The sequence below is a fragment of the Nothobranchius furzeri genome, chromosome 2, assembly GCF_043380555.1.
Source record: "Nothobranchius furzeri strain GRZ-AD chromosome 2, NfurGRZ-RIMD1, whole genome shotgun sequence".
In the NCBI taxonomy this organism is placed as follows: Eukaryota; Metazoa; Chordata; class Actinopteri; order Cyprinodontiformes; family Nothobranchiidae; genus Nothobranchius; species Nothobranchius furzeri.
In genome coordinates, this window is record NC_091742.1 from 20426438 (window position 1) to 20450840 (window position 24403).

The 24403-nt window shown below is 42.8% G+C and overlaps 1 long non-coding RNA gene across 1 annotated transcript; it reads left to right on the forward strand.

Moving 5' to 3' along the window:
* The first annotated feature begins 22698 nt into the window (after positions 1-22698).
* LOC139066354 (uncharacterized) lies at positions 22699-23377 on the forward strand. Its single transcript, XR_011519252.1, has 3 exons — positions 22699-22884; positions 23009-23190; positions 23309-23377. It is a non-coding gene; the product is annotated as an uncharacterized lncRNA (long non-coding RNA).
* Positions 23378-24403: the final 1026 nt, after the last annotated feature.

The following is a 24403-nucleotide window of genomic DNA, read 5'->3' on the forward strand; positions in this document are numbered from 1 at the left end:
AAGCTGCCATCTTGTATTTTTGGAACCAAAATCTGCACACTATAAAAATAGGGCTGATGGTCTCACCTACTTCCCCTCTCATAATTATGGTATTTTTTTAAAGCATCAAAAACTAATTAAACTACTTGAGTAATTTAAAACAAATGTCATTTTATTTGTTGGTTGCAACATTGTGCCCTTTCTCTATTTGGAGAGAGTGAAGCTCGATAGAGGCTCATAAAGGCTAGTACTGTAAAAAAAACTGGGAGAGGGTGGGTAGGTATATTGGAAAGGTTGATCCATTCTACACAAAACAGAAAATAACTATTTTGCGAAACAGGACATAATGGTTATAGTGCTAAGTTCACATTTTCTTTACAAAACTCTCCAAAACAGCTGTTCTGATGGTGGCAGGGCATTCTGCAGCGAGTGAAGACGGTTTCCTTCTAAATGAAACCATGGACGTAATTTTCACTTTAGAAGTAGGGGGGACATGGGGGGGGGGGTATCTTTACAGTATGTTCTAATGGGAAACAGACTTCAACACAAACAGTTGGTTTCTGCTTGGTCCTAGAGCTCAACCAGTGTCAATTTAATATAGCGTAATATTGTTTTTGGATGGTAAAAAGTGCAGGGATCAAAACTTGACTTTGGAAAAAGTGGGGGGGGGGGACATGTCCCCCCTGCCCCCCCCCCCCCCAAAAAAAATTTCGTCCATGAATGAAACAACCAGTAATAGTAGAATTCTTATAGCCAATCAGAGGCGAATAAGGCAGGATCTTCCATGGATATCCTACCATTCCAAATGAGGCGACCCGCTCCCATGTATTTCAGGCCTGATTTTTATGGTTATATGCTACAAAGCCGCCAATATTTTCCAACCACTGGGCATCATTTCATTTATCTACAGCAACATTAAAATGGATATTTTCATAGATTAATGGTAAAAACTACACATTGTTACTTTAACTTGTCTTACTTTTATGTAAACTTATCAGACATTACCCGCAGTGTGATTAACGCTCAAATGATGAAGCCAGGAAGGTGAAAATTGCTTTATATAAGAGAAATCAGAGGTGTGACTGACTGAAGCCCAAACTGCTTTAGAGCTCGATTTACATCAGTGCAGGAAGACCGTTTATCTACATATTTCACAATTTGTCTTATTAGTCCTACTAGCAGATTTTCTAATATCACCACACTGTTTCATGAATGCAGTTTTAAACAGTCAGTGTTGGTGAGAACTCTTTTTACTTGAAGTTTCTCCTCAAATTGTTTGGACTTTGAAATGAGCTTTAGAAAACATGCTTCTTGCACAAATGGCATATCTTCTCCCTTGAGATCACTTGCCACCCAGAGCTGTGAGCCAAATTGTCCATATCAAAAACTGTTACTGTTCTTGTGCCATTTCTAGCTAACAAACAAAATCCAACTTAAAGAAAGCAGCTGACAAATTCATGCACCGTTTCAGACCGTAAAGAAGACACATTAGAATGGCATTAGGATTCAGCTCTAATGCTTTTAACTTCTGGGGGGTTAAAAAAAATACAATTTCAATAGGCTGACTGGTGAGAGGGCGAAAGCCTCTTAGAGAGAATGGAAGGGTTGGACTTTAACGGTGCATGGCAGCAGACGGGGCATGCAGCTCATTGAAAAAGCTTTGGAGATATGACAATGAGGTAAAAACAGGCTTCTGACGGCATCTTTGCTTTTCAAAGTTTCAGAAAAAAGCAGGAAAATCCAGTAAATGAATATGAAGGAAAAAAGCAACAAGTTTTTTTTTTCTTTTCAAGGCACTCGAGGAGTACAGACGCTTCTCTCTTTCGCTCCCTTATCTTTTTTTCCCAAGGCTCTTTGTCCTGTCTGCCCACAGAGAGCTTCTATGCCTTTCTTCTGAAAAACTATTTTTACTAACCATGGATTTAATAAACTGGTCATTCAATGCGATCGATAAGATTTTTTCAACAATGAGAATGGAGCAGGAAACAACAGACCGGTGGGGTATATTTTGGATTCCTGGAAGGAGTGGAAGATCATATGCCTCAGCCAGCTGTCCATTGAGGATATCGAAGACGTGTGGATATTCGGCCTGGTGATCACTGGATTTCTCCTGATTGGAGTGGGAGGATATCTGGTTTTCTGGAAATTTGGGAAGACGGGAGCGATTGGAGTGCGACCCGTACCCACGAATTGTGCCGCCCGTGCGGTGACCTCACAGGCTGGGACATTACTCGAGGTGAATCGTAAGCTGGACAATGTTCTAGCTGTGATACTGGTATTAGTGCACAAAATGGATGCAATCTCGGAGAGAGTCACCGGACGGTATGGACAGGTTTAAAAACCCAAAATTGGCTTCACTAAAGGACTGGAAATGATCAGTTTAAAGACTGAAGGCAGAGAGGAAAATTATCTCAGTTTGACCCAAACAAATTCTTGTTATCTGAATCTGACGCCCTGGTAGCCTTGAGTGGCAAGCAAATAAAACCCCCACGAAGAAATGTAGACGGATGCTGTGAAAACAACAAGGCCACATTTCAAACCTCATCCAGGGCAATCTCTGTCTTAGTGATGTACCAACTCTCACTATGGCATTAGAGCATGATATTGACGTACAGGACACAACTCCCATCAAACAATATCCGTACAGAACAAGCCCAGTAAAATGTGTCTTGATGAAACAAACCGACTATTTGTTAAAACACGGGTTGGCTGCAAGGAGACAAAGCCCATGGAGTACCCCCATTTGGTGGAAAGCAAACGTGACGGTACCCCACGGTTTATAACTGACTACCGAAAGATAAACTCCGTTACCGTGCTTGACTCCTTTTCTCTTCCAAGAGTGGAAGATTGTGTGGACAGCATCAGCGCGTCTGTTTTTTGTTCCTAAACTAGATTTACTTGAGGGTTACTGGCAAGTTCCTCTTACAGAACTAGCATCTCGCATTTCGGCCTTTGTCACTCCAGATAACTTCCTGCAATACGCAGTAATGGCCTTTGACATGTGTAACGCACCCGCTACGTTCCATAGACTAATCAGTCAGGTCCTGGAGGGACTCCCTAACTTTAGCGCATACCTGGATGATTTAGTAGTATAAAGTGAAACGTGGGAACAGCACGTATCCAGTTTATGTCAAGTCTTTGCCCGGTTAGCTCAAGCCAGGTTTGCCAAAGCCACTATTTCCCACTTAGGGCACGAAGTAGGCCAAGGACGAGTATGTCCCATTCAATGTAAAGTTGAAGCTATTGTCAACTACCCACCACCTACAACCAGACATGAGTTGCGCTGCTTACTTGGTATTGTTGGGTATTACCGTAACTTTTGTAGAAATTTCTCAACCATAGTCCAACCCCTAACAAACCTACTCAGCTCCAAGAACCCTTTTATCTGGTCGGGTGAGTGTCGTAAAGCATTTGAGAGCGCAAAAGCCCTGCTCATTTATTCTCCAGTACTTGCTCATTATTAATGATTATGTGTTTGAATAAATAACACATCTATAAACTTTAGCTTTCAGATTAGAGTCTGATGACAAAAGTCTGTCAGTTGTGCAAGTCACAATTTAAATCATCTTTCATTTTTATGACATTTATGATGATTTTATAATTTGAGAACTTTGTTTTTTTATTTTAATGTTGTTTTGTTTAAGATTATTATAATTTTATGATCTTATGATTTGTTTAGATTTTCAATGTATGTAAATCACTTTGTGATTTTTTGTTGTTGTTGACGAGTGCTATATAAATAAAATGTACTCACTGTACTTAAAGCCATGTTATGCAACTTTTTCACATTTTTAAATAATTTTCTTCTGCCAGTATGTGCTAAAATTACCCTTTTTTAAGGATAATGAAATATCATTCAGACCCTCACCGCCCCCTGTGGCCAGAATACCACATTTACAACTTCAGACTGGTGGGTCGCCACCTGTTGAACTTGGACGACAATTGAGCCGACATACCTGGCGCTGCAGTCTAGCTCCAGCACATTTCCTGCATGCTTTAGACCATGAACACAGCAGATTTATTTAATGTAGTGATGAATAATTCCTGTAGACAATAAGGAGGGCTGGGAGACACTTCAGCTGTTTGAGGTGTTTGAACAGCAATGAGATAGGTTTCATTATGCTGTTTGTCACCAACAGTAGTATGATTCCCTCCAAGCAACACAGACGCAAGTGATTTATTTTACGGGTTTATTGGACATCCTTTCGTTGTGGACCTCTTCTGTCCTCCTTTCCTTAGACCTCCCTTAAACCGTGAAACTAAATATACAGGATATTACAATTAAAACATATACAATAATGTATAACAAATAAAAACAAATAAATACCTCGTTGGCCGTTTTGCTTAAAACACAAAGGGAATCCATCTGTCTTCCTTTTAGTCCTTTCATTAGTTATTCCTTTGGCAATGAATTGAATCTCAGTCCGTTCTCAGCTAGCTGCTTCCCAGCACTTCATCCAGGTTCTGTCTGTTCCTCACACCTGGCTTGTATTCATCAATTAAGGGTGTGGCTGGCAGAGCAGCTCATGTAGCTTTTCAAAATAAAATTACAGGAAACACCACCAACCCAGTGTCTTACAAATGGGAAAAATAGATAAATGAAGAAATAAACAGCAACAGCAGTTACAAGTAGCATCCAAGATTTACTAGTAATAAGCATCAACTTTAGCTCAGGGCTTCTTCTTGTCACATTTGTAGGAGCATAGTAATATAAATATAACAATAACAGCCTTGAACTTAGAAAGAAAAGTTTTAATGTGGGTTCAAGTCAAAGATCAGTGTGTTTGCTCAACACACTCAGCCACAATGCACCTCCTTTGTTCCTTTTATAAGCATCTGAGCATCAAATTGGCCTTTCGTTTCACTTGAGAGGCAGCAGACATTGAGTACATTGTGTGTTTGAACAACTTTTATCCTGGAACCTGAGCCAGTCCAAGCACCTCATGGCTCACTGAAAGTAATGTGATCACGACTGTTGGCACACTCTTTACTGCTGCATCGTTCCAGCTGAAATCACACAACTACTCCCACTCACTTCTCATAACAGCTACAACTATAACCACCTAACTCCCCAGTTCAATTTGCCCAAACCAGCTGACTTTCTCCACAGTCCTAAATATGAATTTGGAGTTAAATGCCGCAATAGCTGCTGTTTTTGTTTATTTATTTATTTTTTTACTTGTCTTTCATTGTGTTGACCCTGTGTCCACCTTTTACCTAATGGCAACAGTTCCCTATAAAACCAAACAGGACTTAGCTGGGACAGAAAAGTCTTGTGAGAACATATTTACTTAAACAGAAATGGTATACCCTTTTATGCTATTGCCAAAAGTTGTTTGTTGTAAATGTTTTTCATTGATAACAATGACCTTCACTATTTGTAGATGAATCTATGAATTCACTCTGAACTCAGCATGAGAGGAGTGAGAGGAAGGAGCAGTTCGAAGAACATGAAATGATGTGTAACCCTTCAATATGACACATCACTGACACCCAGCCTGACTTCTATATTTCCTCTCACATCCCCATGTTAGTATTCCAGTGGTGAAAAGGTGTGTATGAATGATCTCATCTTTGATGTCTATTCTCCTGGTTCACAGAGGTTTACTAGGCTCAGACGGAGAAATGTCAGTATGTACGCTTCCTAGTCTGAAAATGCCCAGCGTCAGTCATTATCCCAGTTTGCCCTTACAGGTTTCTATTTTTAGTGCAGTTTACCTGATCACATTGAATCATTGTGTAGAAGTCTAGTACTTACTGAAGTATTTGTGGCCTGTGGTAAGATGTGGAGCATGTTCGGGTGTTTATCTCTCCAATTGTTGTAACCTGTGGAGACATGGCAAGCCAGAAAGTCCTGATTTACTCAAAAATTGGGTTTGACAAACAAAAGCATCCGACATTGAATGGTTTGCGATTTTGTTTATCAAAAGTCAGAAACTAGGTCAAAAACATGGTGGATGCTATGCAGTGAATATTATGGCTGTGGAAAATGTGAGCAGAAATGTTACTGGCGTATCCAGTGTTGGGAGTAACAGTGTTTAAGTAAAAGGGCAATACTAACTGTGTTATTTTTTAGGTTACAGAGTAATCTAATTAATTGTGTTTATGTATTTATCAGATGCTTTTTTCTAAAGCAACTTACAGGTGATAATCAAGCCAGCAGGTTGCCAGTGATACTAACAACAAACACTAATCAGTCAATCCTAGGTGGCAGTGAATCATAAAGAGAAGTGAACAAGGAGTGTGCAGTAGAGGGGACAAGTGCTGGGAGGGTTCTAGTTAAGAAGATGCTCTCTGAAGAGCTGGGTCTTCAGGAGTTTCTTGAAAATCGACAAGGACGCACCTGTTCTAGTAGTGCTTAGTAGGTCATTTCAAATCTGTGGAACGACACATGAAAAGAGTCTGGATTGTCCTGACCATGGTGTAAGCACTGCTAGCCGACGATCCTTCAATGACTGGAGTGGCTGATCTGTGATGTAAGCCTTTGCAAGAGGATTCAGGTAGATGAGAGCTGTACCATCCAGGACTTTGTAAGCTAGTGCTAGTGATTTGAATTTGATGCGTTCAGCTAACGGTAGCAAATGGAGCTCAGTGAAGAGAGGGGTGACGTGTGCTCATTTAGACTGACTGAAGACCAGATGAGTCGCTGCATTCTGGACCATTTGAAAAGGTCTCACAGGAAAGGCCGGAAGACCAGTTAGAAGGGCATTGCAGTGGTCGAGGCAGGAGATGGCAGTAGATTGCACCAGGAGCTGGGTGGCATATAGTTTTAGGTATGGTCTGGTCTTTTCTTACTTTTCTCATCATTGCAACGCCATTACCATTACTGGGCATGTTAAGTGGCGCGTTCCTATAATGTGGTTGAATAAAGAATGGGTTTGTCAGGCTGTCTGAAAGTGATGTGTCAGTCCAGCATGAAACGGCTCTTGAGTCAACCGGAGTCAGAGTGAGTGACACAGGCTGTACCCGCACCCCACCCTGAGTCGATGTTACAAATGGCAAAACAGAACACACAGTGGCAAACACATCAGAGTGTTAGTTTGCAGCTCTGCACACACACATCTTTCACCGAATGCTAAAAAGCAGGGAGGAGTTTGGTGCGCGCATGAATGGAAAATGTCTTTCCTATTTTATATCACAATAATTGTATTTATCCTAGAACTAATTGTATTATTATTAGTCAAAATAGCAAATAAAGACATTAACAGTTATGTTGTTACTATAGAAATTATAATTAAGGATATCCATGATAATAACTGTACTAGTAGGAGTTAGGTTTTCAGGGATTCTGAGATATCAAACTTAAGGTGGACGTTTTAATGTTTATTTTTCAGACTGGATGTGTTTTCCAGATGTCTTTAAGTCTATTGTTCCAAGAAAATATAAACATTCCAGATATCCATAAGAACATTCTAACTTCATTAACTTTTCAGGTAAAATCTTTGACGTTATAGAACACAGAATTAATGTCACAGTTACTTTGTTAGGTAACTAATTACTTTTACAATGTGGTAACTGAAGGTCTTCTTTGCTGAATGTTAACTCCCCTTGGACCTTGTGTCCTGGCTCCACCTTGCCAAAGCATTTGTGTTGTATCTTGTCAATCTCAAGTTGTGATAGTATTTTTCGTTTGTTTATGTTGGAACACTGAGCAACTAGTTGTTTGACAGTTAGTGTCGAGTGTGGGTTTCGAAGTAACCTTCTTCCCGCCAAGGAAGTCCACTTTGTTTGAACCCTTTTGTAAAATGTATTTGCATGTTATTTTAAACAAATCTCCTAGACCTGTCAGCCACACATTGAATTTTTTTCACTAATATTAAGGTCTCATTTATTACCTGTCTGTTTCCACATTGTGTGAAGGCCTCACTGCCAGACCACAGAGAAACAGTTGGAGATAGTCGAAGTCCTTTAGCACAGTGTTTCCCAACCCTGGTCCTCAGGACACACTGACTGCCCTGCATGTTTTCTATGTTGCTCTTTTAAACACCAGTGTTTTCCTGCTGCCACACACCTGACTTAAAAGAATGAGTGATTAACAGGCATCTGCAGTATGTGATGTAATGTAAATAGGGTGTGCTGAAGCAGAGACATGGAAAACATAAAGGACTGTGGGCCCTGAGGACCAGGGTTAGGAAACACTTCAGGGAGCCAGATGAGAGGTATTTCATTTTTGTCTGTAGTTCTTATTTGAGACCCTTTTATACAAAGTACCAACCTTAAATTGTACTTTTTTAAAAAAGCATTTAAGCTGAAGCACAAAAAAATTACATGAGCAGTTACGCATTCTCAGATGACATGAGCTACACTTACAAAATATCTTGATATGGTGTGGCCCGATTGGAATGAAATTTCATGTCATCTCTCATGTCTTTGAGAGAGGTGCTTTTGTCCAATCATCATTCAGATTGACATCCATGTATACACCCATTTGGATTCTTGGGAGTAAAATAATGTCCACTGTGCATGTGTGCAACTTCAGCGTGACGTCTTTCTGCCTTTGCAGATGCTCAGGACAGGTCGAAAACATGGCAGGAGGTAAACAGAAGCGATCCATAATGGAGGAAAACAATGCAAGTATATGGGCAAAGCTAGAGAATAAGAAATAAAAATGCGAGGGAAAAGTCGTGCAGACAAGATTACAATTGTTTTTCCTGGAAAAACAACTCTGCACATGCTCAACCTTTTTAATCTGATTAAAAGCTTGGTGCATGTATACTCACTGCATGATCGGATCATTTCAGTTAGTGTCCATGTAAACACAGATTTGGGGATCCCGATCAACCAAGATTTGAATTGGATAGGGGAAATTTGGCGCATGTAAACATAGCTAGTGACTCCATCCATATCGTTGTGGGGAGCTGTACGATTTTGAGAGGAAAACTCCCAATATGTTGGTACCCATGAGAGGATTATTCAGTTTGCTAAACAATTATGTGACCTCACACCTGTTCAGAAAATAAAATCAACATGCACGCTGGTTCAAGTTACATTTTGTGTTACCATTTATTATAATCAGTGTGACTTCTAAATGTAATGGACAAATGTATTAGTCATTGCTATTTAATTAGAGTAAATGGTGTCTGAAAGTGCAGAGAAATATTGTAGAAAACTAACATAATTAATTGATTAGAAAAATACTTCATAGCTCCTGCTTTCTCTAAATTAGTCACATGCTGAAGAAAAGATGGAAGCTTGCTTGAAATAACTGTATGTATGTTGTAGTAGTATAATGAGCAAATACTCGTGGTTTAGAATGTTTCAGATATGGGATCTAAAAGGTTTTACATTTTGTATCTATATGCTTTAGTATTCAGTAGTCATTTAAATGCTGGAGGAAAATCAACACAGACTGTTTTCTGTTGTTTATAAGAGAAGTCATCTGGTGCACATCACCATTGTGCTGCAGTCTAAAGCTCATCATGAGGGCCAACCTAAACACATTGGCCTTTGAATGGTTGTGTTAAATTGACTTTAGTTAAAGGGCAGCGCTCGCCACGTAAATGTCACCACTGGATTGTCCCTCTTGTCTGTCCTTGTTGAGCGTGAGCCGTCCTTCCATCTGTTCATTCTTCCATGTGGTTTGACACAGCGCCCCTCTGGATAAATGCATGGTGTTGCAGAGCTGAAATGATGATTTAAATTAGGTATTTGAGAGTTCACATGTATTTAAGTGCATAAATTTTGTTTTCACTATATATATATATATATATATATATACAGTGGTGCAGTGGTTAGAGCTGTTGCCTTGCAGCAAGAAGGTCCTGAGTTCACTTCCCAGCCTGGGATCTTTCTGCATGGAGTTTGCATGTTCTCCCTGTGCATGTGTGGGTTCTCTCCGGGTACTCCGGCTTCCTCCCACCGTCCAAAAACATGACTGTTAGGTTAATTGGTCTGTCTGGATTGTCCTTAGGTGTGTGTGTGCATGATTGTTTGTCCTGTGTGTCTCTATGTTGCCCTGCGATGGACTGGCTCTCGTCCAGGGTGTACCCCACCTGATTGCCCGTTGACCGCTAGAGATAGGCACCAGCCCCCCCGCGACCCTACGTGGACAAGCGGGTTCAGACAATGAATGGATGGATGGATGGATGGATATATAGATATATGTATATAGTTTGTTTGTTTGTTTGTTTATTTGAGCACAAAATACAGGATTTACTGAACAGGGAAGTCTGAAAAGAAAACTAAAAAGGCACAAAAGTAGAGAGAAATAATTTCTGTACTGTTTCAGCTAAAGTTTTTGTGCTTAATGGAATAAAACAGTGGAAGCTGTCAATTTGTTTAGTTGTTTATTTTTTATTAAGCTTCCGTTCATGATTTAGTAAAATTCAGATCTAATTCAGTTACGCCTCAGATCTACTTCAACAGACTCTCCGTGGAGCTTCTGCTGCTGGGAAGCTGCTACCATAAAGGGTTACTTGTCACATGACAGAGTCATTAGCTGTAGCTGCTGTATCAGAAACAAACACGCCCATGTTTTAATATTTTATACTGGCAAACAGTCTCAATGCAAACATCTGTGAATACAAATAGTGAAACAGGGAGAGAAACACACTTTGAAACCAGAAATTCCCATTCTGATCTGGAGAAAAAAAGACTTTTAAGCTTTCGTGTTAATTGGTGGCAGAAGCGGATGGAGAAAGATGTCTCTGTTACTTTTCAGGTCAGAGGGCAAATTGTCTTGTTGAGCTTCATCCATCTCAGGTCAAACAGTGGACATTTTAAAAGGCCAGCCGCAGAAGAGCTCATTCTGAGCATATCTGATGGTCCAACTACAGAAGGATGGTCTCCATCCGCAATGCTCCACAGTCATTATCGCCACTCGGTTTATATGACAAATTAACATAAATGACTGTGATAAGGACAAATAGCTACTTATCTGCACTCTTCCGAGTCATTAGAAGGAGAATACAGAAGCTATGAAAAACATGATGCAATGCAGTGAAATGCTGGTACAACAGTGAAATGAAGAGAAAGCATCCTAAAATTTTAATGTTTCATCAGAACTTGAAAGTCAGAAGCTCACTACGGTGGATTCCCTGCTTCTACATTGGCCACGAGGAGAATGCTCTCACAAACATTTCCAGTAATGAATCCAAATCTGGTTAAAGTGCTAGCTGTGATTTTTTTCCCAGCACACATCTATTTGACTGTCTATCCCATTACGACTGGAGACAGCTCCACTCCTGCAAGCAAATTTATGCCATCCTCTGCTCTTCGATTCTTCTTTTCTTGTTCTGTTTTACTCTTTCTCTCCCATCACTCCCACCTATTACTGCACGATATTGGGCCTGTCTCACTTGCATAAATATAGGATATCGCAGGCTTTGATGCACCACTCAGTTTCTAGAGACCTAAGGGGAAAAGATTTAGGAAAGAGATTTTAAAAGCTAATATGTGTTTTGTACACATCTTCAAAATAAACAGGCCAGTTTCTATATAAGCAGTAACAGTAACAGTACTGGCTAAATCTGATTAAAACCCTCTAAAAGTACTTTTTTTAAATATTCATTAAAAACTTCAAATTTAAGGTGGCCTCTTGGCTAATAAAAATGACTTTTGAATTTTGTGCTAACCTTTCCAAAAAATGTCTACATCAACTTATCAGCCTCATGTTGAAAACATCCTGTTTTCAATTGACTTGCAGGGGTCTCTTGTATCAATACATGCCTTTTGAGTCATTTTCTGCGGAAAAAAACTCTTGTGCTCCTGTTTCAGGCATAGAAGTTTGTTGGGGGTGGGGGGGGGTGGGGGGGGGTTACAAGCCTTAAGCTTGGTTTATGCTTGACGCATTTACTTTCCGCTTGGTGATGCGGCTCGCGGATGGAACGCGCTTCACAACTTGCAGCGTTTATGGTTCATGCGGCTTGTCTCTGCGGTGAGCCAATATTCTCCCAAACTGAACGGGGCAGCATGGAGCTCTATGGCATGCATCTAACACTACACCATAGTAGAAGTAAAAATTACTGTTGTTTACAACATGGCATTCCAGCATTTTTTAACAGCGTGCTCATCTTTTCCGACAGTGCGAGCTATTTCTCTCCAACAATTATTAACAACATGTTCATCACGGTGATCTTTGAGAGCTGAATCATACAAATGTCTGTATTTACGAACCTCTGCCATACTATTTCTTGCCAGTCTGCCATGTTTTTCCGCGTCCGACCGTCCGCGTGGTTTGAAAATTTCCTAGGTGCGCGGTGCAGAAAGTTTGGGCCGTGCAGAGGAGCGGTGGAGGGGCGTGGTTGTTAAAATGACGCAATTTTGCCCGCGGAGCCGTGCAAACCTCACAGACGCATAAACCAACCTTTACTCAGAAAAATTCACGATATGCAAAGGTCTCCCCCAGTGTTCCTTTGTTGTTACTTTGTCGCTGTTCCTAACAACTTTTTGACCCCCCTCAATGACTTTTTTTTTTCCAAAAGGCGTCTAGCGACAAACCTAGCGACATTTCTCAGGACCTTTTACTACTTTCTGTAGAACTTTCTTGTAGATATTCCCTGCAGATTAGCAACAAAGAAACCATTTGCACTCTGAACCATTCTTCCGGGAGTAAGGAAAGAGAATGATAATGTCCACATGTGTATGAGGACTGACCATTCAAAACCGTTACCGGCCGGGCCGAAGACTAAGGTATAGCTGTGGAGCTGGAGACCGCTGATTCACGCCGGTTGCTGCTGCAGACTCACACTTATAGAGACAGCGCAGGAGTCAACCTGCGATCTCTGGTTCTGCAGCCGTCAGACACTTTGGCTTTTTCTGCATTTGGTAAATAAAGTCAGCGGGAGTTTCAGCTACCATCCCGTTTACACACACCACCAGCTCTGTGGCTCATCTGATTTTCCTTCAGTGATACAGGGATGGTTATACCATGAGACACCTGCTCCCTTTTGCTCAGTGCGCCGATATTATCACGATGGATTTATATATATAGATAGATAGATAGATAGATAGATAGATAGATAGATAGATAGATAGATAGATAGATAGATAGATAGATAGATAGATATAGATATATATATGTGTGTATATACGTGAACCCGTGTGTATATACGTGAACCCGCTTTGTCCACGTAGGGTCGCGGGGGGCTTATTACATGACTGAGAATGGACGAGCACCTGGGTACTGACTTGGATAGTGTTGATCAGGCAGAGCTTTGTTGCCAGCGTTCCATTGCACAATGGCTTCAAACGTGCATATTAAAGTGTTAGTATTTTCGTAAATCATTGGATGAAATTACACAAACCGACTGAGCTCTAGTTAAGGCTCTTGCAATAGTTTGTGAATGTGTACGTGCATGCATGCGTGTGTGTGTGTATGTGTTTGGGGGAGGGTACATTGGATCTTTGTCCCCCCCCGAGTTTGAAAATCCTATCTGCGCCCCTGCAACACTGGTCTCCCCTCTGATTGGCTAACAGCAATGTGACTCATCTGCTGCCTTTGTTTCCCCTTCTTTCTTGGTTAAAGAAAATGCTACATTGATGTTTCATCAACACAAATAACAGAAGCAATAGCTGTTCTGCCATGTTGTTGCTAATGCTAACAATTAGCTTGTACTAGCAACGCTGTGCTTTGCTCTCTCCTGCTTGCTATATCAACACTGCCTTCCCTGGTCACAAGCCAAGGTAGGTGGAACCCTGAATACTAATTTTCCCTGTGGACGTATGAGAGACTGGCTTTTTCTGACCTAATCGTTTTCCCGTAGATATCCTTTCTGCAGCTAATGCAGGCAAAGGGGAATGTAGACTATTTTCACATTCTGCATGTGCAACTCAGGCCTAGTCCACAAGTAGCTGGTTTTTTTTTTTTAAACGAATATCCGCCCCTCCAAAAACTTGCATCCACACCACCTCGTTTTAAAAAAAACTGTCCACAGTTGTTAAGGACATGCCAGACCTGTAGGCGGCAGTACTTCCCCCGTTCTTAACCTCGTCCTTCGTCTGTGGTCTTCCGCAAGGAGCAGTAATTCTGCTTGCAAAAACAAACAAGCAAAAAGCGCTTGGACAATTGATAAAGCGAGCGCAGCTCTGAGGGCATCCATGCTGTCGGCTAGTGTAAACACAGGTCGCACACGTGATGTCAGCATTTTTTTGTCGCGGAAAGTGACGTTGCGGACCTTAAAACTCCGGTTTTGTTTGTCCACACGCAGACACTCAAAATGGAGAAAACGCAGATCTTCACTTTGGCCGGAGTTTTTAAAAAAATCAGTTTTCGTGTGAAAAAACTCCGTTTTCGTGTGGATGACAGGCCAAAACGTAGAAAAATATCTACGTTTTGGCAGATCCCCGGCTACGTGTGGACAGGGCCTTAGTCACTGATTGCATTTCAGAAAGAACAAATATTACACAGTTTCTCGGTGAATGCCAGAGGTGTGGACTCGAGTCACATGACTTGGAATTGAGTCATTATTTTAACGACTTCTGACTTGATTTGATAAAATCTATAAAGACTACGATTTGACTCGGACTTGAACGCCAATGACTTGCGAGTTGAATATACTTGCATCTGTTGACTTGATGATGACTTGAGCATTGTTGATATTTTAGCGCAAAAGTGGCACGACATGGACAAAAATCATAAATCATTCTTAGGACTTGGACTTGACTTGGACTTTCACATCATTGACTTTGGACTCGATTTGGACTAGGTTGTCTTTCACCTTGGACTTCTTAATTCGAAACTTGACTGGAAAGACTTGTGATTTACTTGTGACTCATAGGGAGCTTACGTCATGCCCATCCTACTTCCGGACCCCGGAAGACCAGAAAAATGAATGCAAGTCAGTGAGGCTAAAAACATTATTTTCTAATTCCACTTGTTATGTGCCATGGATTTCATGTGTCTGTGAATTTTAAAGACACATTTTGATACCAAGAATGTGCTTATTTTTGAATGGGGGGAAACGTTATTTTAGGTTTTGTGTGAAAATAAGTCCAGGACTGCAAATGCACTTCACAAAAGCGACATCATAAACCAGACATGGAGAAAACTGAGGGAAAATGACTGCAAGTTCAGCAAACTTCCCACAGAAGGTAAGAGCCACCATAAATCTGGTCATGTGGTAAGTAGCAGCTCCTTTAGGGGAGAGGAGAGTGGTGATGTCACATATGTGACGTGCCGATTTCTGGTGTGTAGTCATGCTAATTACGAACTTTTACAAGCTAATAAATCTCAAAGTATGTGACTGGCGAGGTCGAAACACTCATCATTACTTTTCATTTAAATTGCAGTACAACATATGTGCGATCCAGGGCGTAAGGCAAAGCGGAATAGAAAATAGCATTTTTAGCCCCGTTGACTTGCATTCATTTTTTCATTCTTCCAGGGACCCACGAGTCGACGGAAAGGCTGGAGACTTAGACTCCCTATAAGGACCATGGGGCCAGAGAAAATGTTGAGGTGGCACACCAAAATAATCTTTGTGGTAACTCTGGGAAGGTTTAGCCTGAATTGATGCAGTATATGTTTTTTTTTAATTAATTTTCATTAGAAAAAATACTACAACATTAATAGGACTTGTTAAAGAACACAGGTCTTCCCTGGGTGTGGAGTGCCCAGCAATTTTCTAGGGGTGGCCATGGCCACCCCATGTCACCCCTTGGAGACGCCACTGATTTACACTCATTGTTGATCTTAATGAACAGAAAAAAGAAGCAGAAAGTGCAGACCTAAATGTTCAATAGAGAAAGATGGACTGTAAAGAAACCAACAAGGAGAAAGATGCAAGGGAAAGCAGCTAATAGACAAGGTGAGAGCTGGATCAGCTAGAGGGTGAGCTGTTGTGGAGAAAATAGAAAAAATGTGACAGTGTCCACTTAGGGCAGCCTGACAAGAGAAATCCTCCACACTGTCAGTCTGGGGGGGGGGGGGGGGGGGGGTCAGGATACGGCAACTATGAAGATTGAAAGGGTGTGTAATGAATTTCTCTCCAAACCGTCTGTCATCTGCAAAGTATTTTCATGAATGCTTTATGCTGACTTATTTTCACATATTTATAGGTGGTCACAGAGTGGCACAGTAGTTATTGTTGCCTTGCAGCAAGAAAGTCCTACATTCAACATTCTAAATGAAGACTGCTGTCACATCGTTCTCCAGCGAATATGTAAGTTTTCTCTGGAAACCCCTGTTTCCTAGTGCAGAATAAAGACGCACAGGTTAGATTAAATGATGGATCTAAATTGGACCTAGATATGAATGTTACTGATTGTTTGTCTATAATCGATCCTATGATGAACTGGTGATCTGTCTCGGGCAGGGGTACGCAATCCTGGTTCTCGGGTGTCGCAATCTGACATGTTTTAATCAGTAGCTAATCAGCAAGCTTCTATAGAGCTTGAAACCCTGGTGAAGAGGTTATTCAGACATTAAATTAACAGAGAAAAAACTAAAACATGTTGGATAGCGGCTCACAAGGACCAGGATTGCTTACCTCTGGTCTAGGATGTACCCCAATAAAATAAAATAAAATAAAAGCTTTATTTATAAAGCGCCTTCCGCAACCCTGTCAGGGAGCCCAAGGCGCTGAATAATAACTCAGTGCTGACAGTGCTTTTGGAGGTTGGAGTTTTTCTTCAATTGATGATTTGAAACCAGCTCCATTCATCTCAGTCATTGTGTCCTTGGCAAAATACCTCATCTTCCCTGCAAACAGTCAACGTTGCATCGACGTGCAGATCATGTCTATATTGAGTCAGTCAGTCCAGACCACATCTGTTGGACGTCCAAACTAGATCTTTGCACAGTGGGTTAATTTCCAGCTGGTGGTGGTCAGAGGATCTGGTGGCAAAATTGTGTGATAGCTTTACTTTTGTTAATTTGCCCCAGGGCAGTTGTAGCTGGCTACAACATCACCACTAGTGTGTGAATGTGTGGGTGAATGGGTGACTGATTCACTGTAGAGTAAAGCACTTTGGAGTCGTCGGAACACAGAACAGTGCTATACAAGTGCAGGTCATTTATCATGGATGGATGGATTCATGGATGTTATAAGCGAGTTTACAAAAGAAATTCCAATAAGAACCAACACTTCCATCCTTCTTTCCATTTTAACCTGTTTTAACTTTACCTCTGACCAAACTTTGGCTAGGTTTGGTCAGAGGTAACCTAGATAAAGACTGCTTCATCTACATGTATCTGAGTTCTTATACATTAACTCATTCACTGCCATTGATGATTAAAGTCGTCATTTTAGATCCAACCGTTCACTGCCAATGACGACTAAAGTCGTCATTTGCATTTTTTTTACTGTTTGAGCATTGGAACGAGCCCCCACGCTGAGAGAACAAACATCTCAGCCCTGAAGCCGATCTTCATCAGCATGCGTCACAGATCACATGATCAGGAAGCAGACCATGCATGTGTTTGGAGATCATTTTGGGCTGTTCCTGTAAAAAAAAGTGAGGTGCGAACCGGAAAAGCGTCTGCCGATCACAATTCGACAACGGATTATGAAAGAACGGATAACGCTCGAAACACACGGCTTCTTCCTGATGTAAGAGGTGAGTCTCCTCTTTGTTTAGGTTGTTTTGGCATCGACATCATGCTAGCGCGCAACGTTTTGTGACTCTTAAAAAAAACAGTAAAAACGGTGAGAAACGCTGGCAGCGAAGGCCGTTAGCAATCAGGAAACGGCTGGCAGTGAATGAGTTCATTAAAATTCAAATTACATGGTAATAGGTAAGGTTGGACATTGAGCATCAATGGGATCTGGGTCTAATTTTCAGTTTTGCCCATAATTGTTCAAATTATTTCTTTATTACGACTGCTAGTTTTTATACCCAGTCTGCCAACCAGAGGAAAAAGCCACCAAAAACCAACAAAGAAGATGAAAAGTTAAACAAAGGTTCAAATAGCTGGGTGTCTTTCCATGTATCTAATGTCCATTTGTGAACCATTAACGCCCTATGCCATGGTCTGCTATCCAATACACCCAATGCTTTTCTATTTGCAGTTTGGTAATGCATCGTGGAGATAAACCTACATTTTAGAAGCTTAAGTCAAACCTGTAAAACTTACAGAGTTCAAGACTGTGTATGTGAGTAGACGTAGGAGAAAGGAATACTGATTTCAAACTGGCATGAAAACCAACTCCAAGGCCCATCTCTGCTATTTGTGCAATTATACTCGGAACATTTTCAGAAATCTAGGTGGCAGACAACTACATAGTCCTTTTGGCACATGTAATACAGAAATAAGGAACCAGCAACACCAGAAGAGGCTCGGGGAATGCGTGTCTGATGGAAGATATAAAAAAACAACAGAGAGGAGAAACAAAAATGAACTAAAAAAATGACACAAAAACACACTGGGATCTGGCTGGGAAAAATACACAAAAAACACTAATAAGGTGCATGTTCTGCACATATCACAGTTGTTATATAAAAGGTTGATGTTTAAAAAAAGAAAGCCATGCATGTTCCACGTCTCTTTTTGTGCACCTTACATTTTAATAGTCCCTCTGTCATGTTTATCATACAATTTTAGTTCTGTATGATTTGCCTCGTTACATATACACTGATTATATTACACAGTACTGTGTGCGTGCGTGTGTGTGTGCGTGCGTGCGTGCGTGCGTGTGTGTGTGCGTGTGCGTGTGCGTGTGTGTGTGTGTGTGTGTGTGTGTGTGTGTAAGAGAGAAAGAGATGGAGCTTTGTTTCATGGCTGGTTTTCCTTTTCCATCTCCTTTTCGTAAACATTCTTACTCAGAAGAACCAGCGGAGAACGCTGCTCCAGATAAATGACATACGACATAATACAGGCTAACTGTGAACACAGGGTTGCATTCTAAACTGAGACCTCTAATTCAATATTAAACTAATCCATCTGCCCCATGTCACTGAATGCAGATGGATATCATGACCAGAAACAACCTTGAGCCTAAAGACAAACAAACACCGGCTCTCATTACTCAGCCCTGATCACTCTCCTTCTGTCTTTTTGGCTTTTTTCCATTAAATTCAATAGTTCTGACCTGATGGTCCCATTATGCTTCAAAACTTCACTTGTTTCTCACTTTTAAATATTTTTACCTGCTGTAGGACATATTTTAAGGGACTCTAAGGCATATTTTCTGCTTCTATTCGACATAATAAACAAAACTCATGTCAACCACAACAAAAAGCTTCATACAAACTGCCATGAAGTCTGTGATGTGATGATTTGGTACTATTTGGCTGCCACAGAACCTTAACACTTTTTAGTCATTGGATTGATAATTCAAAAAAGTATTAAACAAAATATATAAAGTAATCCATGGTTGAATAAGAGGCAATTTGATTGCTTTCTTAAATATTGGATGAATATTTCGGCTTATGCTATGATCCCATTCTACCATCACAGTGTCATGATCTGTGCTGCATAACCATCTCTGCTGAGTGTTTTTCAGGTGGGTGTGTCTGGAGAGCCCAGCTGTGCCAAATCAGCTCATCAGCGATCAGGGGATTTAAGGAGCAGCTGGACAGCTCACCATTGCCAGATGATATTCAGTCTTGGGTTCCAGTCAGCTGTTCATCTCCACTCTCTGCTATATCTTTGGAACCATCTACCACATTCCAGTCCTGCTGTTTGCCCCTGATCGCCAGCTCTCCATCACCCCACCTATCCACCTGCAGCTCCTCGGTCTCCCCATCCAGCCAGGTTTGACTAACCCCCCCCCCCCCCCCCCCCCCAACCACACACACACACACACACACACAAAATACCGGATCATTCAGGAAACAGTAAGCCTTCTTATTTTTTCATCATCGTCTCACGTTGCTCCAGACTCTGACCTCTCTTCCTCTCTCAGACCCCACGGATCCCTCCAGTCCTGCAGAAGCTTCGGCTACCTCTCCCATTCAAAATAAATCATTTAAAACTTACCTTCTGTCTCTCGGTGGTGATTCTTCATGTCGTGGGTCAAGAAATTACCCTCAAACATGACAGAATCATCTGGCCAAACTCCTGACCCCGCTGTCGAATCACTACCATCTGTTATATCCACAGCTTTCGCCCAACATGAACAATCTATACAGACTCTCCTCGAACATCAAGCCAACACTAACCAACGTTTGTTCCAGTTAGACTCCAGATTAAGGGAACTAAATTAAAAGCTATCTGTTCCGGCTGCTTCAGTTTCTCCACCTCCACCTCAACTACCTCCGGTTCAGCCTGGTCCGTCTACACATTGGCACTTCTGAGTTGCAGACTCGCCTCCTCCCGATACCTTCTCCGGTGAGTCCGGCAAAATACGTTGTTTTCTTCTCCAATGCATGTTAGCGTTTGAAAGAACCCCATAAGCATTTATTAGCGATCCCGCAAAAATTTCTTACATTGTCGGTCTGCTCCGAGGTCGTGCCTTACAGTGGGCTGAGGCAAAAAGTCAGGAACCTAGTTTCCTTAGAGGTTCCTTAGACAACTTCCTCGTAGATTTTAATAGAACTTTTGGTAAATCAGAGACACCCTCAGAAATAGCCCGGGCCATTTGGAATCTGAAGCAAGAAAAGCAAACTGTTTCAGACTTTGCAGTTGAATTCAGAACATTAGCTATCACTTCTATTATGGATGAGGAGTCATTAAAAGGAGCTTTTACTCAAGCCCTCCACGACAAAATCCAGGACCAACTAGCCCTGTGTCCTGAACCTGGTACTCTGGAGGATCTTATCACTCTAGCTATTCGCATTGAGAAAAGACTCAAGACCCGTCCCAGGTCTGCTTTGCCCAGTTATCATACCCATCAGACCGCTCGTTCCACTATTCCTCCAGCTCTGCCGTCTGCTTTTGCTTCTGCCTCAATTCCTCCAGAGGTTCCCATGCAGATAGGCCGGGCTAGTCTGACCCCAGAAGAGAGACAACGTCGCATCTCCTCCCAACTGTGTCTGTACTGTGGTTTGTCTGGTCACTTTCTACCTAACTGTCCAATTCGCCCAAAAGGGAGAGCCCACCAGTAAGTCCGGGAGTTCTGGTGGGTAGCAGCACTAACAAAGAAGCCTCCCGGTGTGTATTGACCTGCTCTGTTTTTTTTAATCAGCTGCCTTTTTTAACTACAGCCCTGCTTGACTCTGGTTGTGAGAGGAATCTTCTAGATCAGTCTGTGGTCACTAAACTGAGAATTCCAACGACACCTCTTCTCACTCCAGTTCAGGTTTCATCATTGGATGGCAACGCGCTCACTACCATCACCCACCGAACAGAGCCTGTCAAGTTGCAAGTGTCTGGTAACCACCAAGAAGTCATTTCATTTTTTGTTTTTCCCTCTCCTCAGTTTCCAGTCGTCTTAGGACATGAATGGCTTAGCATGCACAACCCCCACATCGATTGGAAGACTGGTCAAGTTGCTGCCTGGAGTCCTTACTGCTTGTCCCACTGTTTGTTGTCCGCTAGCCTTCCGGTCCAGGTTCCTGCTTCCAGTCCTCCACCCATTCCGGACCTTTCTTCAGTGCCATCAGAATATCATGACCTACAAGCAGTTTTCAGCAAAGATCGAGCTGCATCCTTACCTCCCCATCGTCCATATGATTGCAGTATCGACCTGCTTCCTGATGCCACATTCCCATCCAGCAGGTTGTACAGTCTTTCTAAAGCGGAACATGAATGCATGACCACATACATCTCTGAGTCCTTAGCATCAGGTCTGATTCGTCCATCCACTTCTCCCTTGGGCGCAGGGTTCTTCTTTGTTTCAAAGAAAGATGGTTCCCTGCGTCCTTGTATCGACTATCGAGGGTTAAATCAAATAACAGTCAAGAACAAATATCCTCTGCCTCTGCTTTCCTCCACCTTTGACCCTGTACAGAATGCAACCATCTTCACCAAATTGGATCTCCGCAACGCTTATCATCTTGTAAGGATCAAGGAGGGTGACGAGTGGAAAACGGCCTTCAAGACACCTTTGGGCCACTACGAGTACCTCGTCATGCCTTTTGGCCTGACTAATGCTCCCGCAGTGTTCCAGTCCCTGGTAAACTCCGTACTCTCTGACTATATCAATTCATTTGTCACTGTATACCTCGACGACATTCTGATTTTTTCCAGTACCCTTTCCGAACACCATCAACATGTCCGCGCTTTTCTACAACGCCTTCTGGAGAACCGCCTTTTCATCAAGGCTGAAAAATGCGAATTCCACGTTTCCTCAGTGAAATTTCTGGGATTTGTTCTGGAGAAGGGAAAGCTGAGAACAGACCCAGAAAAGGTTGAAGCTGTCCGTGACTGGCCAACTCCCACTACCCGTAAACAGCTTCAACGTTTCCTCGGGTTTGCAAATTTTTATCGGCGCTTTATTCGTGGCTACAGCCAGGTGGCATCTCCCTTGACGCAGTTGACTTCTGTTAAAAGAGCCTTTGTGTGGTCAGCTAACGCTGAAGAGGCTTTTCAGGAGTTAAAGAGACGTTTCACTCAAGCTCCTGTTTTGGTTCGCCCTGATCCGTCTGTTCAGTTCACCATGGAAGTCGACGCCTCAGATTCTGGCGTTGGTGCTGTCCTATCTCAAATGTCACCTTCAGATAATCTATTACATCCCTGTGCTTTCTTTTCAAAGAAACTCTCTCAGGCGGAGCAAAACTATGATGTGGGAGACCGAGAGCTGCTAGCCATCAAATTGGCTCTGGAAGAGTGGCGCCATTGGCTTGAAGGTTCAGAGCATCCCATCATTATCTGGACAGACCATAAAAACCTTGCTTACCTGAAAGAGGCCAAGAGGTTAAACGCCAGACAGTCCCGGTGGTCCTTGTTCTTCACACGCTTCAATTTCATCATTTCCTACATCCCCGGATCAAAGAATGTCAAACCAGATGCTCTATCCCGCCAGTACGCTTCAGACAGAGACCTCGAACCCGCCACTATCCTTCCTCCATCTTGTGTTGTAGGAGCTGTTTCCTGGGACATCACCAACAAAGTTCTGGACGCCCAACGCACTGATCCTGACCCAGGTAATGGTCCCCCCAATAAACTGTTTGTGCCTCAACAGGTTCGAGGAGCAGTGATCCACTGGGCACATACCGCCAAGTTTTCCGTTCACCCTGGAATTGGTCGCACTCTCGCCCTGATCCGCAGGTCATTCTGGTGGCCCTCCATGTTTAATGACACTAAAGAGTACATCAACGCCTGCCATGTCTGTGCCCGGAATAAAACCACCAATCAACCCCCGGCAGGACTGTTAAATCCTCTCCCCATTCCATCTCGCCCATGGTCGCATATAGCAGTGGACTTCGTTACTGGCCTACCCCTCTCCAAAGGTTTTTCTGCATTTCTCACTATAATCGATAGATTTTCAAAAGCCTGTCATTTTGTTCCAGTGAAATCCCTTCCATCATCCACTGAAACCGCTAACCTCCTCATAACCCATGTTTTCAGGCTTCATGGCATCCCATCGGAGATCTTGTCAGATCGCGGCCCCCAATTCCTCTCCAGGGTCTGGAAGGAATTTGCCACCTTATTGGGGGCCCGTGTTTCCCTGAGTTCTGGTTACCACCCCCAAACTAAAGGTCAGTGTGAGCGGCTCAATCAGGAGTTGGAGGCTATGCTCAGATGTGTCTGCTCTTCAAACCCTACCAGCTGGAGCACCCAACTACCATGGATCGAGTACGCGCACAACACCCACGTTTCCACTGCAACCAGTAAGTCCCCGTTTGAATCATCCCTTGGTTACCAACCTCCCCTGTTCCCTTCGGATCTATCCTCCTCTGTCACAGTCCCTCAGTTTATCCGCCGGGCAAGGAGAACATGGATCCAAACCCGGGTGGCCCTTCAGCGCACCAAAGAGCGCAACCAACGGCTGGCAGATCGACACCGCAGACCCGCGCCCGTGTACAGTCCAGGTCAACAGGTCTGGCTGTCAACCAAAGATATTGGTCTCAAGGGTACAACTAGGAAACTTTCACCTCGCTTCATTGGCCCATATCCCATTCAGGAGGTTCTCAGTCCCTGTTCTGTCCGTCTTGTCCTGCCCCCGTCTATGAAGATCCACCCTGTCTTTCATGTATCCCTCCTGAAACCTGTCTCGTCCAGTCCGTTGTGTCCTGTTCCTGCTCCTGCTCCCCCTTCTCCTATTCGTCTCACTGATGGTGGACTTGGCTTTCGTGTTCGGCGCCTGCTGGACGTCAGGCCCAGGGGCCGGGGGCGTCAGTTCTTGGTGGACTGGGAGGGTTATGGTCCAGAACATCGCCAGTGGGTCCCCAGTTCCTGGATTGAGGACCCTTCTCTCATCAGGGACTTTGACGCCGCTCGGTCTTCTGCTGCTGCCTCCTCCTCCGCCTCCTCCTCCTCTGCGTGGCCGCCGGGTGTCGGCCTTTGAGGGGGGGGGGGGTACTGTCATGATCTGTGCTGCATAACCATCTCTGCTGAGTGTTTTTCAGGTGGGTGTGTCTGGAGAGCCCAGCTGTGCCAAATCAGCTCATCAGCGATCAGGGGATTTAAGGAGCAGCTGGACATCTCACCATTGCCAGATGA